This window comes from Muntiacus reevesi, chromosome 14, assembly GCF_963930625.1.
Source record: "Muntiacus reevesi chromosome 14, mMunRee1.1, whole genome shotgun sequence".
NCBI classification, from domain to species: domain Eukaryota; kingdom Metazoa; phylum Chordata; class Mammalia; order Artiodactyla; family Cervidae; genus Muntiacus; species Muntiacus reevesi.
In genome coordinates, this window is record NC_089262.1 from 62814267 (window position 1) to 62829291 (window position 15025).

Here is a 15025-nt window from a genome sequence, read left to right on the forward strand (position 1 = left end):
GGTTGTTTCAGAATGAGTCTCTGCGATCACCCAGAGGTCAAGACACCTTGGGTCTCTGTTTTTTTGCTTCCCTCGTCAAAGGAAGAGGTTGAACAAGAGAATCCCTAAACTGTCCCCAGGTCTAGAATTTCAGGAGCTAGAGAGTCAACACTTCGCACAGTTTCGGAGCCACTGGTGCTGAACCATGCTGGCAACAAGCCAGGACTGACTATCTAGCTGTGTGACCTGGGCCCACCACTATGCCTCTCCGAGCCTCGGTCTCCTCCTCAGTAAAATTAGAAATAATAATACTGATCTCAAGAGTTGCCGTAAAGATAACATTTAAAAGGCTTAAATGTAAAATAGATGCTCGCCAAATGCCACTGTCTTGCTCTCACACATTTGCCCACCTTTTCTTTTCACCACGTCCTATCTCAGCACCAGCCCCCCAACCCAACCCCACGCAGTCAGCCACCACGACCTGTGTCCCTCCCCAGCCCATTCTGTCTTTCCCCCAGCATTACCAAGAGTCCAGACTCTCAAATCTTCTGTCCCAAATTAGGATGTGCTCCTGGACTGTCAAAATGGGAAGATAGAATCTTGAGTCTGGCGCCTTTGACCACTTGGCCATCCTGACATGACTGGACTGTCAAAATGGAAACCACCTAATAAACTGATACATCACTATCACCTCCCTGAAGCATCTGCATTAAGAATTCTAACAGTAGAATTTCAGTGCCTAGAAAAGAGACAAGCCAGTTATTTAAGTATGGCAATATTTGCTTTAAAAATCCCATTCCCTGGTGATGCTTAGAAAGAACCACTGGAATAGTTTCCCTTCTCAATGTATATGCATAATTGTAGCTGATTCATTCGTGTGATGTGTTGGGTTCCATGATCTGTTTCTTTCTCCTCATGGCAAAACAATCCACTTTAGTGACTCTATCTCGGGCATTTTAGCAGTGGGCAAAGTCTTAGAGCTGGGATTCTTGTTTGCTTCCTCCAGTCAGCCACCTCAAATTCTTTTTGGAAGTAGGTGGAGCATAAATGAAAAGTTGGTAAACAGAATTCTTTCTTTGGTCTCTTCTGGACAGGCTTTGGTCTCTCCAGGCTACTTCATGGCTCCCAAACTGTAATTACGGGTTGCTTTTTAAAGTGTCCTTCTGAACTGAGAGTCTTTAGTTGTTCTAAATTCATTTGGGATCCTTCTGGGCCCAAGAATTAAAGGTGACTGTCATTCCTGTAAGTCAGAGATGGTCTCATCTCAGGAAATCATCCAGGGCTGTTGGCATGTTATGTGGTGAGATGGGCCCATTAAAGCTACATTCCAGCATCTTCCAAGTGGGAGTCCAAGGTAGCCTTGGGAAGCAGGAGGCTTCCTTATGAGTCTGATCTTCAACCTAGATGGACTCTTCCCTCCTATAGCCCCCATCTCTGAGGTCCTGGAGTAATGGAAATGAAGAAAGAAATCATTGGCCCTGAAGAATTGTAGATGGTTTTATTGACCACTAAGTTTCACTAACATCCTAGGATTTGGGTAATGTCCTGAACGACACCTGACTCCTGAAAGAGAGGGGCTGTTTCCAAAGACTCTATGAAGTCTACTACACTAGATTCTTAAGTTTCCTTCCACCAGTCCTCTCTGCCTCCCAACATAACATCTTATGGGGGACTGAGGATGGGGCAGAAGTCTGATCAAGAGACACTGCAACTTTTGTCATTTGATAGTAACAATGATAATAACTAATGACATTTATTGAGTACCTTATAGGCATTGCTCCATTTCAACCTCACAATGACTCTATGAAGTAGGTCTCACTATTATCCCCATTTTATAGAAGAGGAGATGGAGGCTGAGAGGGAAAAATAAGTTCCTCAAGGTTAGTAAGTGACAGAGATTCAAACCCAGATCTGACTGACCCCACAAGCCTCATTTTGACAATGTACCAATCTGCTGCCTGCTCAGCTCTGAGCCTGAGAGATTCACTTTTCTATTCCACACCAGACCTGATCAGGTATCCACTGCCCACAATGAGCCCGAAAGAGACCACAGCGGATGGAAGGGCAGCCTCTGGGGCCAGATGGTTCAGGTTTGAACTCAGCTCTGATACTTATTCATGGTATGGCCATGGGCTAATTACTTTACCCTCCTGGGCCTTTGCTCTCCCTCCATGTAGAAGCAGAATAATCCCTTATCAGAGTGCCATGGAGATGCGCTGAGTAGATATATGTGTAAAGCACACAGACAGAGTTTGGTACCCTGGAAGAGCTCCATAAATACTGCGTATTTTTCTCAGCTCTCCCACCTCTAGGCAACTGCCTGCTCACCATCTCCACCTTGACATCTAACAGGCAATTCCAATTGGCAGAGCCAAAGCTTAACTCCTGATCTGCCCTTCCCTCACTCTTGCCCCCTGCCAATATCTGGCAACTCTGTCTTTCCAGGAAAAAAACAGCTGGATTTCTTTCGTTCTGCACACCTCACATCTAACTCACCTGCAAATCCTTTTAGCTTTGCCTTTAAACTAGACCCAGAATCCAGCCCTATCTCATCACCTCCACTACTACCTGATCCAGGTCAGCACCGTCCCTCCCTTGGGTACCTCCAGCAGCCTCCGCACTGGGCTGCTTCCTTCTGCTCTTGCCCATGAGTCTCTTCTTCTGCAATAGCCAGAGCAGTTCGGGATGTACTGGGTAACTCTCCTCAAGACTCCCATCTTATTCAGACAAAATGTCAGCATCTAATGGCTGCATAAAGTTGTTCCCCCACCACATCCCCCTCTCGCTCTTCCTCTCCAGCCTCACAGATCTCCTGCTTTCCCTCCTAGAGCCTTTGACCTTGTCTTTCCCACTCCAGAAATGGGGACTGCAGTCCCCATTCGTTTATCTCCTGTGGTCTCTGCACACACACCCATTTCATCAAAGTGGACTTCCCTCATCATCCTAAATAAACAAGTCCCCAAGTGGACTTTCGACTGCATGTGTCACAAGCCAATAAATCACTAATGTCCCTCACCCCAACCCTGCTTTATTTATTTCCTCCAAGTATCACATGTGGATCAGGTGTAGGAAACGTAGAACAGAGTGGCAAAACACTTGACAAAAGTAACTGATGAAATTGATCCCTTGGGTTATATAGGAAGATGTCACTGTTCAATCACCAAGTCGTGTCTGACTCTTTACGACCTCATGGACTGCAGCATGCCAGGTCTCCCTATCCCTCACCATCTCCTGGAGTTTGCCCAAGTTATGTCCATTGAGTTGGTGATGCCAACCATCTCATCCTCTGTTGCCCTCTTCCTATAGTATCTATAGGATATTTTTCTATAGGAAGGATACTATGATATAAATAAATACATTTTATGGGTTTTGCTGGATAGGACATGACTGGTTCAAAGCGAAATTTTGGACCAAGTGATACTGGGGAAGGGATTTCAAAACAGACTTGAGATATACCTGAGCTCCCTTCCAAAATAAGACCCAAGATAGGATTGGAAAAGAAGCCCTTTCGAGTAAAGAGACTGAACTGAACACAAGCATCTTACTGCAGTCCCTCATGAAACCTTGCCACAACTCTCATGACAGGAGTTTATAAAGACATAAACCTAAAAGGAAAATGAGAGGTGAAAATCACAAAACATTGGGAGTTGGAAAGTTTATAGATAGGAAGTAACTCACCAAATAGCCTTGACTGAGCTGAATTCCAAGCTCACAGTAGGAAAATCCATGAACCAACTGGATTGATACAAGAGAATGCACAGAGGAACTTGGGAACCTGCAGCAGCAGGTACTTCTGGAACCCAGAACAAAGTTGCGGGGTTGGTTGAAATCCATTTAGTAGCAGTCAGATGCCTGGACCCTACCCCCCACACCCCACACTGCTGGGTACCTGCCCCTCTGCTACTCTTGCAGGAGACTGACTGCTTGGTTTCAAGCGAGGATAAAACGGGACTCTGGACTGTGTGACATCAGACCCAGCTGATGGGATCTGATACCCTGGTTATCATTTAGAAACAAGGGGATTCAGTGACTGTGGACATTGCTGTCTTCTCTCCCTCTGTCCCTGTTGAACTTCCAGAATGCTGGTAGCTAAGCCTTTGCCCTCTAGACCGAAGGTCGGAAAAATCTTCTTTGCTGTGTTTGACAAGCTCAGATGGAAATACCTGAAGATACCGACACAGGGGATTCCCCACTGACTGGCACAGCATGGCACTCCACAATAATGCTCACAGTCAAGAAGCTCCATCCATTCAGACAACCACAGATGAAGAAATTTTCAAGAAAATTTCCACAAGGTAAGTTAGAGTACAAAATAAAAGCAAGTTGGAGGAAACAGCAATTATGCAAGAAAAAACTTGCAAAAACTATCATTGATGACCTTTGGAAATTAATAAAAAGACATTACATCCATGAAACAAGAACAGAATACTATAGAAAAAGAACACATAACAGAACAGAAAACATTTCTTGAAAATTAAAAATGTGAAAACAGAAGTTAAAAACTTTGTAAAAAGTAAAAAATGAAGATGAAACTGAGGAAAAGTTTCAGAAAGCATGTCAGAAAGACAAAGGTGTTCCCTGGTGGCCTAGTAGTTAGGATTTGATGCTTTCACTGTGGAGACCCAGCTTTGATTCCTGGTCAGGGAACCAACATGTATGCCTTGCAATGTGGCCAAAATACAAAAAAAGAAAAAGGAAAAAAGAAAAGACAATAAAACAGAAAACAGGGAAGAAAAGAGAAAATAATTTGGAGAGCAGTCCAAGAAGTCTCACTTGCAAACAAGAGTACCACAAACAAAGAACAGTGAACACAGAGGAGGGGAGCTTCATCAACAAAATAAAAGAATATTTCCCAAACTTGAAGAGCAAGAATCAATCTACAGATTGAAAGCGAACTTCAAGTTTGCAGGTGTGAAAAAATATATTCACACCAAAGTACATTATTATGCAATTTCAAGAGCACTAGGAATAAAAGAAACATCCTACCAAGTTTCTAAAGTGCAGGGAAAAAAACAAGTCATATGCAACAGATCGGGAATTAGAATGAATTTGAAATTCTCAACAGGATGCAGGGAGAAAAACAAGCAGATAAGCAAAAAAGAATGTGGCAGTGACTTCAAAATTCTTAAGAAACATTATCTCCAACCTAGAATTATATATCCAGCCCAATTATCACTGGTGTGTAATAAGTGAATCAATTCTCAAAAAAAAAAAAAAATTAACTCCCACATGCTTTTTCCCAGGATGCCACTGGAATGTATAATCTACCAATGAAGATATAAACTAAAAAAAAAAGACATGCCATATGTAATAGTTCCTGGAGGTGCCTTGGCAAATTAACCACAAACTGGGTGGTTTAAAACCACAGAAATTTTACACAGTTCTAGAGGCTAAAAATCCAACATAACGGTGTCAGCAGGGCCATACTTTCCCTGAAACCTCAAAGAGAAGATTCTCCTTTGCTTCTTCCAGCTTCTGGTGGGCCCAGGCATTCTTTGACTTGTGCCAGTGGAATTCCAATCCCTTCCTTCATCAGCGCATCGTCTTTTCTCATTGCATGTCTATCTCTGTATCTCTTCTCTTCTTATAAAGACATTAGTCATAGTGGGCAAAGGGGTCCCCTCCCCGACTCCAGTATGACTTCATCTTAACCATTTACATCTACAGTAAGCCTATTCTAAATAATGTCACATTCTAAGATCCTGGGAGAAACATGAGCTTGAAAGGGGAGGGACAATATTTAACCCAGTACAACATACAGAAACAAGAGACAGAAGGAATTCTCTGAATAACGGCAAATGACCAGCCCAGGCTGACAGCATGTATGAGGGCAGAGATCACCCAGGCTGGACTGAACAGATTAGATGCTCATAGATTTTGTCAGGAAGGTGAGACTGAGATTTGGGGATTGAGCTAATGATAAATACTTAGAATATTAAACAAATAAATAACAGCACCAATAAAAAGGCCATTGTTAACTCCAAGAAAAACAAAAGATTAGCTCATAGCTCCATTCTGCAAGGCATATATAAACATATAAAAGAAAAAATAAATGCTTATAAAGTCAAAATTATAGCATAAATATATGAAGAAAATGGGGAGATGGGAAGTGGTGGAAATGGAGGAAAGAAGTAGTGATAAGTCTTTATCTTCCACAGGCAATGGATAAATTGGTAGATAAGGCCACAAATTGAAAAAACCAGAGTTAGCAATGCAATTTTATAGAGAGATATGAAATAAATATTAAAGAGTTGAAAATATTGGCCCCAGAGAAGGGAAAATGGAAGGGGAGGAGAAGGAAGGAATGTTGTTTGTCTAACAAATCTTGCAGAACTAGTTGAATTATGCATACTCATAACTTCAACTAGAAAAAGAAAAATTAAAATAAGAGAGAGAAAGGCACAAATCAGGCCAATCATCAAGAGCCTTGTAATTGCACACTACACCATAAGTATATTCTATCATTAATGTATTTTATGATGAAACTCTAGAGTCAGCTTAACACAGTTGTTCTCAGTTAAGGGAGCCACATTCCCCAGCATTCCCACCCCTGTTCAGTTCAGTTCAGTTCAGTCACTAAGCCGTGTCCAACTCTTTGTGACCCCATGAGCCACAGCACACCAGGCCTCCCTGTACATTACCAACTCCCGGAGTCCACCCAAACCCATGTCCACTGAGTCAGTGATGCCATCCAACCATCTCATCCTCTGTCATCCCCTTCTCCTCCTGCCCCCAATCTTTCCCAGCATCAGAGTCTTTTCAAATGAATCAGCTCTTCGCATCAGGTAGCCAAAGAATTGGAGTTTCAGCTTCAACATCAGTCCTTCCAATGAACACCCAGGACTGATCTCCTTTAGGATGGACTGGGTGGATATCTTTGCAGTCCAAGGGACTCTCAAGTGTCTTCTCCAACACCACAGTTCAAAAGCATCAATTCTTCTGTGCTCAGCTTTCTTTATAGTCCAACTCTCACATCCATACATGACCACTGGAAAAACCATAGCCTTGAGTAGATGGACTTTGTTGGCAAAGTAATGTCTCTGCCTTTTAATATTCTGTCTAGGTTGGTCATAACTTTCTTTCCAAGAAGCAAGTGTCTTTTAATTTCATGGCTGCAGTCACCATCTACAGTGATTTTGGAGCCCAGAAAAATAAAGTCTGACACTGTTTCCTCATCTATTTGCCATGAAGTGATGGGACCGATGCCATGATCTTAGTTTTCTGAATGTTGAGCTTTAAGCCAACTTTGTCACTCTTTTTCACTTTCATCAAGAGGCTTTTTAGTTCTTCTTCACTTTCTGCCATAAGGGTCGTGTCAGCTGCATATATGAGGTTATTGATATTTCTCCCGGCAATCTCGATTCCAGCTTGTGCTTCTTCCAGCTCAGCGCTTCTCATGATGTACTCTGCATATAAGTTAAATAAGCAGGGTGACAATATACAGCCTTGACATACTCCTTTTCCTATTTGGAACCAGTCTGTTGTCCCATGTCCAGTTTTAACTGTTGCTTCCTGACCTGCATACAGGTTTCTCAAGAAGCAGGTCAGGTCCCACCCCTGAGGACATATCAAATTTGATAATGTCTGAAGGCATTTTTTACTTTCATAACTTGGAGAAAGGGGTATCTATTAATAGTAGGTAAAGAACATTCCTGTTGCTGAGCATCCTGCAATGCACAGAGCACAATAAACAACAACAAACAATTTGTTGCATATCTGAGGTTGTTGATATTTCTCTTGGCAATCTTAATTCTATCCAGCCCGGCACTTCACATAATGTATTCTGCATGTAAGTTAAATAAGCAGGGTGACAATATACAGCCTTGACGTACTCGTTTCCCAAATTAGAACCAGTCCATTGTCCCACGTCTGGTTCTAACTGTTGCTTCTTAACCTGCATCCAGGTTTCATAGGAGGCAGGTAAGATGGTCTGGTATTACCATCTCTTTAAGAACTTTCCACAGTTTGTTGTGATGCACACAGTCAAAGGCTTTAGCATAGTCAGTGAAACAGAAGTAGATGTTTTCTGGAATTCTCTTGCATTTTCTATGATCCAATGGATTTTGGTAATTTGATTTCTGGTTCTTCTGCCTTTTCTTAATCCAGCTTGAACATCTGGAAGTTCTTGGTTCATGTACTGTTGAACCTTAGCTTGAAGGATTTTGAGCATTACCTTGCTAGCATGTGACATGAGTGCAATTCTACAGTGGTTTGAACATTCTTTGGCATTGCCTTTCTTTGGGACTGGAATGAAAACTGACCTTTTCATTCCTGTGGCCACTGAGTTTTCCAAATTTGCTGGCATACTGAGCGCAGCACTTTAACAGCACCATCTTTTAGGATTTGAAATCAGTCAACTGGAATTCTATCATCTCCTCACTTTGATTGTAGTAATGCTTCCTAAGGCCCACTTGACTTCACACTCTAGCAGTCTGGCTCTAGGTGAGTGATCACACAATCATGGTTATCCGGGTCACTAAGACCTTTTTTTGTACAGTTTTTCTGTGTATTCTTGCCACCTCTTAATATCTTCTGCTTCTGTTAGGTCCATACCATTTCCGTCTTTATTGTGACTATCTTTGCATGAAATGTTCCCTTGGTAGCTCCAACTTTTTTGAAAAGATCTCTAGTCTTTCTCATTCTAGTTTTTTTTTCCTCTGTTTCTTTGCATTGTTCACTTAAGAAGATCTTATTTCTCCTTGCTATTCTCTGGACCTCTGCATTCAGTTGGGTATCTTTCTTTTTCTCCTTTGCCTTTTGCTTCTCTTCTTTTCTCAGCTATTTGTAAGGACTTCTCAAACAACCACTTTGCCTTCTTGCATTTCTTTCTCTTTGGGATGGTTTTGGTTACTGCCTCCTCTACAATGTTATGAACCTTCATCCATAATTCTTCAAGCACTTTGTCTACTAGATCTAATCCTTTGAATCTATTCATCACCTCCACTGTATAATCATGAAGGCATGATCATGATTAAACCATCGATGTATATCTCAACCCCTAGTCCCTCTCCCCTCCCAAGAGGTCAGCAGGTTGGGCTATAAGTTCCAAACCTCTAATTCTAGTTGGTTTCCTAATCAACCAGCCCCCATTCTTAGGGATTTTCTAAAAGTCACTTCATTAACATAAACTCTGATGTGACTGAAAGGAGCCTGTTATGAATAACAAAAGACACTGTTTGCATCTTCATCCTTCTTTTCACTTCTGAAATTCCAAAGGTTCCTGTCCCAGGAGCCTGGATGAAGCCCAGAGGTCTACTTCTCATTATAAATCACCTTATTACAAGAAGTTGTTGAGATCCTCTAAGTAAGAAATCATAAATGACTGAATTAAGAGGACTCTAAGGTAGACTCCACAGGACTTGAGACTGGATGTAGGTGTTGACAGTGGAATCAAGGCTGAGTTTCCTTATCTGGGTATCTGGGTGGATGCTGAGCCCATAAACCAGAACCAGGGAAAGGGTGAAGGGTGAGAAGAAAAGTAGCTTAGCTGGGCAAATTTCATCTGCAAGCCTTACAGGCCATGGGAGGTCAAGGTGAAGATACTTAGTAGGTAGGGTTCTGGGGTTTAGAACAGAAGTCTAGGTGGCAGTCACCACATTAGGGTTTCTTTTAAGCCTCTGTTTACCCAAGACCTAGCATAGTGGCTGAAACTTAATAAAAGATCCATATTAAATATGTATTGGCTGGACGAAGGAAACCCATGTGTACCAGTTTCCTGTGGCTGCTATAACAAATTACCACAAACTGGGCAGCTTGAAACAACAGAAATTTACTGTCTCACAGTTCTGCAGGCCAGAAGTCTGAAATCAGTGCCCCTGGGATGAAATCAAGGTGTCCACAAGGCCCACAGTCTCTCCAGGACAGAATCCAGGAGAGACTTGTTCCTTGCCTTTTCTAGTTATGGTGGGTGCTGGCATTTCCTGGCTTGAGGCTGCATCACTCCCATCTTCATCTCTCCCTTCACATCGGCTTGTCCTCCTCCGTGTCTCTCTCTTCCTCTCTTATAAAGACACTTGTGATGCAGACATGGGGAACAGACTTGTGGTTGGTGGGGGCAAGGGGTGTAGTGGGAGGGATGGATTGGGACTCTGGGATTAGCAGATGCAAGCTGTTATATAGGTCCTGCTCTATAGCACAGGGAACTATATTCAGTATCCTGTGATGAATCATAATGGAAAAGAATATGAAAAAGAAGATACTGAATCACTTTGCTATAAGTAGAAATTAATATAACATTGTAAATAAACCATACTTCAATAAACTTTTTTAAAAGAACACCTGTGATGGATTTAAGATCTTCCCAGATAATTCAGAAAAAGCTTCTCATTATAAAATCCTTAATCTAATCACATCTACAAAAACTTTACATTTGAGGTAACAGTCCCAGGTTCCAGGAACATGCTGGAATAACCTTATATCCTTAGGGGCCACCATTCAGTCAGTTACACCATGGAAACAGGGTGTAATACTTCCGTGGAAAAATAAGCCTTAAAATCCTGAAGAGGAAGACTAAAATCCTGAAAGATGACTAAGCTAGATGTGGTGGTTTAAACTGCCCACAGATCATTTGCTACTCTCTTCAAGAAGCGGACTCATTTACTTCTCCTTGAATATGGATTGCATTTAGTAATTCACTTCTAACAACAAAATAAAGTGGAGGTGACACTGTGCAACTTTGGAGATTAGGTCCCAAAAGGCACTGGGACTAGCTGTATGCTCACTCTCCCTTCCATCCTCTACCCTTGGGACAGGACTTCAGTCGTCTAAACCCTGGACCAACATCTGCCTGCACCTAACAAAACACTGAGTTAGAGCTGCTCAGATGCTCCAGCATTTCTGACTCACAGAAGCCATCAGTTAACATGTGCTTCTTATTTTAAGCCACTCTTTTGGTGTAATTTGTTATGCAGCAATAGATAACCAATACAAAGGGCAGTAAGAAAAAGCTGAATGCAGCAATAGCAAAGCAAAACCAAAAGGATACCCTTAAGAGGCAAGATGTTGGTGAGTATGGCAGGGATGAGGTAAAAAATTCAAACAGTGGCGGCAAGCATCCTGGAAGGCCTATGAGTTTGAGTTCCTCTATGATCAAGTGGACTATGTTATGTATTTCCAAAAATATCTGGTCTGAGGATGAAAGCAGAGAACTGAATTGTATTAGAAAAGATGCATACACAATCCTAGCATGTGTCAGAAATGGAGTAAGGGGAAAAAGTAACAACTAAACAAAACCCAACAGCTCACATTCCGGCACTGCACTATCTTCCTGGGAGACACTGGCTCTGTGGTCCTAATGAATACTTATTTCTTGCGTCTGATCATACACCCATACGCAGTAGGTACTATTGTGCCTATTTTAATGAGGAAAGTGACGCTTCCAGAATTGGGGTGGCTTTTTACAGTTTCACAGTCAGGACATGAACCCAAATCAGGCTGATTTCAAAATCCATGCTAATCCCACGGCACCACCCATGTCTCTTTGTAGAACACTTATTTACATTCCTTTGGATTTTTTGAATTCTCTTCTTTCGGCCTTCTTAGTGAGAAATCTGCCAGTGTTCCTCTTACCCTGCTCCCTTAAAAAAAAAAATCCTTTAATTATTGTTCATTCCTGAAATTAAGTGTCTACATATTTGACTAGAGAGACTCAAGAGCTGAAAGGGATGGAATGCGGGAATTCTGAATTGAAAGCCTCTTCAAGACTCTTCCTCATTCTCTTTCCCCCAGGCTGGACGTGCAGCTATTCTGCCTGGCAACCTTCCTTTTCCCTCCACATCCCCCCACCCCTCCGGAGCTCTGTCTGGCCGGAGCTCAGCATTGTCTCAGCCCCATTCCCCCTGGAAGATGTTGAGTCTGCGTTGACACTGACACCCATTAGGGAGCTGTGCAGCTGCTGCCATGCAGCCAGACCAAAGACCTTCCGGAAATTGTTTGCATTCAGGCGCCTCCTGTATGCCTGGCAACTCTGCAAGGCCTGGCACCCCAGGACTGCTCCTGGGGTAGGGGTGCTGCTTTGCTTCTGTTCTTCTTTTCTCCTTTTCTGCTTCCCTGAAGGCCCAGCAAATTGTGAGTTCACAGCTAAGAAAGAGAGGTACTTCTCTCCTGCTATCAAGAATAAGCTGGATTGGACAGGGGAGATTACATCTATTTGTTTCCTTTGTGGTTGTAGACAATTAAGATCATTTAGATCTCATTTGGCTTAAGTGGCACAAATCCAATTCCAAATGGATTTGGCAAAAAGAGAACTTTAATAACAGCGCCTTGGAGTATCTCCAAGAAAAGTGAAGAAAGGGCGGCAATGCTGCCTGATGGGTCACCATGGACGGTTGTGCAAGCTGCACACTGCACAACCCCAGGGGCCTCTATCACAAGGCACTTCCTGGAGTTGTGCAGGGTTCGACTCGTATAGCTCCTCTCAGGGTCCCTTGTCCAGGTTTCAGGGATAACTGGAAGCAGGGTCTCAAATGCTACCAGGACTCTCTCTGCATCTCTGAAATGGACTTCTCTCTGAGTATTGACTGAATCTCTCCCACCATGGGCTAGTTTCATCCAGGTGGTGGAGGAAGAATTGTCAGTGAATGGTTCCTACAACTTCCAACATGAAGGAGGCACTGACTTGTAAGGTAATTGGTTTTACAAAAGGCTCTGATGTATGATTTGAGCATAGTGGCCGCCATTCTACTCATCAAGGAGCAGGATGGCTGGACCTGTGCCTTAGCCTGAGTCAGATCCCCACCTGGACCCAGCATGTCTGCTCAGCTGGAGGCAGGAAATTCTGAGCAACCCCTTTGGGGGAATTTAAAGCTTTTAAGCCTGCATTTTTGGTCTTTTTTTTTTTTTTTTTGTAAGCTCTAGAGCCTTTCAGGAGCTCTAACTACCTAACAGCAGGTAGGACAACATGGAAGTAAAACAGCCCCAACTCAAGAGTAGGTGTGAGTTAAACTTACCTCCTCTGGGACTTTCATTTGAGGTAGTCTTAAGAGTTTGGCAACATGGGAGCCTATGTTCATGGTCTGAATGTTTGGGGGGACATTAGGATCCTTCTATGGTCACATGCAGGCAGCTCTCAAGCTCTCTGTCTTGAAGGCAGAAAATACCAATTCTCTTCCCAAACCAACTGCCCACAGAGGCTTGGTAACTGCCTCCTTCAAAAGAGAGAAGAAACAATAATCTCATAATTGTTCACCTCCCACTTCCAATACAAGCTTGGAGGCTATGCCCACTTCTTGCCCTTTAATTTTATCCAAGATAGCACTCTCTCCGTGTCTTTTTTGAACACTTCGTTTTTCATCCCAGCTCTCATCAGTCACCATGGCTTAGGCGTTTGAACACGAAAGCCTGAGAAGGATTCCCTGGGTGTCATGAAGTCAAGGGGTTACCATGAAAAGGGACGGGGGAGGGGATGTGCGGAATGAAGAAAAAGGAATACAGCTGCCACGTGCCATAAATATTCTCGGACCATTTAATCCACATGGAGCAAGGGGGTGTATGACTATTAATGACCAAAATAAATAGCAATCAATTATGATGATGGTAATTATGCTTTTGAAATTAGCCTGGGAAAGGATGACCGAGGCAATTTTTTATTCCAGCTCAGGAAAATGGGATGCCAGCTGGGGCTAATAAGACCTTTCACTAAAGCGCTGAGTCTCGTCCAGCACTGCAAAGAAAGTCCTCTCTGTGCCGTGGCCCGGCCCAGCCCTGACATGCCTTCTGCTTTTTAACAAGAACTGAAAGGTGGCGAGACAGACAGTTCTTGCCTTGGCACCAGGCGAAGGCGGCCTTTGAAAAGGCAGGGATTATTTGCAATGGCTCAGTGCTGGGGAGTTTCATTTCCTTTGCCCTCTGTCTCCATGCGCCTGGGTTCCAGCACCGGCGCGGAGGACCTGGAACAGACTAGATTGGTTGGCACCAGTGGATGACCCAGGGCAGAGGGTCTGGGCAGGGGAGGACGGGACAGGGCAGTGTGCGGTGACTGGCTGGATAGGGAGACAGAGGGAGACAAATATGTGGTTTCAGTACAAGGGACGGTGTGTCCTCTCCCGCACTTCAGTCATTCCAGGAGCTGTTGTGGAGGTAGATGGTCACTAATATTTACCTGCCAGCCCTTCCATCCCAAAGAGCATATTTACCCAGGCCCAGGGCAGCCCTGCCCGGCCCTGCCAGCCCCACTGCTCCTGCACACCCAGCGCTCTTGGGAATTTCATGGAAGTCACTTGCTACTGGACCCTGCCTCAGTTTCCCCTTCTGGCCTTTCTCCATTTTGCTTGATTTCTTGCTCTATTTCTCTCTCTCTATGAAAAAACTAAAGAAGTTCTCTCACTTGGCCAACTAGATCACCACTGAAGACTTTAAGGGTTAGTGGGAATAAAATTTCCCAGCCTTTGAGTCCTTGGTGGCTCAAAGGCAAAGAATTTGAAATGCCTGTGCAGGAGACCCAGGTTCCATCCCTGGGTGAGGAAGATGCCCAAGAGAAGGAAATGGCAACCCACGCAAGTATTCTTGCCTGGAAAATTCCATGGACAGAGGAACTTGATGGGCTACACTCCACCGGGGTCAAAAGGGTCGGACACAGCAAAGCCCGCCCGCACACGCATTCACAGACTCAGGATTCAAACCTCTGATACAGTCTCGTTACCTAAACCTGGTTCAATGCCTCACCTTCATTCAGTGACTCTCAGCCTGGAGTGAATTTCCCTTCCCCTCTTCCCCCAAGCCGAGGGGAAGATGCCTGGCAGTGTCTGGATGTCTGGAGACAGTTTTGGCTGTCACAGCTAAGGTAGGAAGTGCTAACTCCCCAAAATCTAATGGATATAAGCCAGGGATGCTGTTCAACATCCTGTGATGTATGCAACGGATCCCACCCAAAATGTCAGTAGTGCCAAAACTGAGAAACCATGCTTGATTAACAGCTAAGTAAGCATCCAATAACAACCACCATCACCCTGCCCTCCAAGGCTGGCATGCTGGGAAGGCTGTGTGGAAATCTGAAGGCACCAGCCAGAGGCCCAGCTGAACACGTGCTTAGTAAGTCATCAGTGACCCC

At 43.7% G+C, this 15025-nt stretch overlaps 1 long non-coding RNA gene across 1 annotated transcript in view; it reads right to left on the bottom strand.

Moving 5' to 3' along the window:
- Positions 1 to 498: 498 nt before the first annotated feature.
- The window catches only part of LOC136146673 (uncharacterized), a 47814-nt gene continuing 33287 nt past the window's right edge, over positions 499 to 15025 (bottom strand). The window contains exon 4 of the long non-coding RNA XR_010659030.1: positions 499 to 1421. This is a non-coding gene — a long non-coding RNA (uncharacterized lncRNA). The remainder of the gene's footprint in view (positions 1422 to 15025) is intronic.